Raw genomic sequence first — 2,306 nt, 5'->3', positions numbered from 1 at the left:
CGAAGTGATACATCTCGGAGATACTTTCTTAGGCAAACAACAATTGAATGAACAAATTCCATTGACCTATGGTCAGGTAGGAAGGTCAGGCTACGGTCAAAAACAACCTATCATATATATTCATGTATATATATATATATATATATATATATATATATATATATATATTATTACCCTTGGGCTTGCTGTATGGGATGGTTTCTGGTGCTTATTTCGAAATTATTGATAACAGTAGCCGCATTACATGCCTTCCATGGACTTCTTAAAGGTCAGAATAGGTCACTGGCCTAAAATGACCCGCGCCAACATTTTGTTTTTAGGAGCAAAGTGACTAGTGTTTTTTTGCCACTTATTCAAATGCAAGACTTAAAGCAGTCTTGTATGATTTTTGTCATCATGACCTTCAAAAGAACAAACAAGGTCACTGACCTTAAATGAGCGCGCGACCTTTTGCTTAGAACAGTTGTCTAGTTTCTAGGGCCCTTTGGAGACCAACCTGGAATTGTAATCTTTTTTACCTTATTTGAACCGAACGTCATGACTCAGGAACCTCGAACTTTGACCTGAGTGAGATGACGCACAGATCAATACACCCTGTGAATTTGGTGTCTCTATCTCTCTTAGTTCCTGAGCCCCCAGGGGGCAAATTGAGCTCTCTACCCGAGCGGCGCGTGTCCAGCCGGCCACCGGGGCGCGTGTTCAGGCTCTTTTGCGACTGATCGCAGCCAATTGGGAGCGTCACCACTCCCATTGGTGTTCCATGGAAGCTGTGGACAGGCAGGCCGTTTCATTCCGCATGCCGGTGAGAGGCGTCCCGCCGCCATCCCACGACCCATCTGCTGGGTCACTGGGCGGCCACGCGACGGCCGCGATAAACGGGACAGCTCGCCAGGCGCTCGTATGCCCGACTATAGCCGTCGGTACGAGACCTATTACGAGCTCCGGGGTAGTTCGTGACGAACTGTATGGACGGGGTGACGAGCTTCGTGAACAATCGTGACGAGCTGCGATGGCGTTGGTGGCGAGCGCCGTTGGCACTTCTGACTACCGTGGGAGCAGGTAAGGCTGAGTGACGACGCACTGTTATTGTTTTCGACACCCACAACTACGTGTAGCTCTGCCTCCTACACGGTTACTGCAAGAACCTTGCGAGTGGAGTGTCTGTGTCACACTATGAAGTAGTCTTCGGCGAGGAAGGGAGAAGTGGCAGTGCGTGTCTTGATAGTTAATTTTAGTTGGCAGCCTAGGCCCCCGTGCAGAGCAACACCATCATGCAAAATTGCAGCTCGGTGATGTGTTGTCAACCGGCTGTTGCGATCGATTTGTGTTGCGGCAGCGGTATCGCGCTGGGTTGGTGCGCAAGGAACTCCCACGGGAGCCGCAGTGTCGTGCTGAAAACGAGCTGCTCGCAAGTGCAGCCGATGCCCCCCAGAACCGAGCGCGAGCCAGGCAGAACCATTAACAGGAGGTCGGTCCAGCGAGTCGCCGGGTCAGCTGCCCACAGACCCGTCTTAAGCTGCTCGCGCAGCCTTTCCACCACGCCGTTGATTTGCCGATAACAACTAGCGGTGTGAGTCGAACGCACCCAAGGAGCGCCGACAGGTGGCGCCACGGTTCGGACTAAAAAATGGCGCCGCGATGGACGGTGACCTGTGCGGCACTCCAAAACGTGACATCAATCCGACAACGAGGGCGCCGATCACAATGTGCACCTGGATGACCACCACTGGGATAGCTCCCACCAAAAGGGTGAAACGGTCGATGCACGCGAGCAGGTAGATCTGACCGGGGAAGGTGGGAAGCGGGCCGACGATGTTGACGTGGACGGCGTCAAAACGAGCGTCCGATAGCGGACAATCACCTGTTAGCGCCTGCGAGTACTTTCCCGCGTTGGCACGAGACGCACACTCGGGCCCATTTCTTGATTTTTCGATGCATGGCCGGCCACGTGAACCGCTGGGAGTCGAGGTCTTGCGTGCCACGAACTCATGGTTGGGCCAGACTGTGCAAAAGACGGAAACACTGGCGTCGGAGGATGTCTGGCAGCAGCGGGCGGGGCTTGTCTGTTGACCCTTCGATCAGGAGCGTGCGACCAGTCGTCAACGGAATGTCGCACAGGGCTAGCGAGTGCGATGGAGCGATCACCGCTTGAAGATCGTCATCTTCACTTTGATCGTTGGCCAGGACAGCAGGGTCATCCAGCGGTGGCCGCATCGTCGGGAGCATGGCGGCCGTGCGTCGACGCGCGTCAGCGAGTAGCAGTCAGAGCTGGACCCCATGGCGGACAAGACTGGCTTGTGACCATG

Source organism: Pollicipes pollicipes, unplaced genomic scaffold (assembly GCF_011947565.3).
Source record: "Pollicipes pollicipes isolate AB1234 unplaced genomic scaffold, Ppol_2.1 Scaffold_4295;HRSCAF=5057_pilon_pilon_pilon, whole genome shotgun sequence".
NCBI classification, from domain to species: domain Eukaryota; kingdom Metazoa; phylum Arthropoda; class Thecostraca; order Pollicipedomorpha; family Pollicipedidae; genus Pollicipes; species Pollicipes pollicipes.
Note: the sequence above shows the minus strand (reverse complement) of the source record.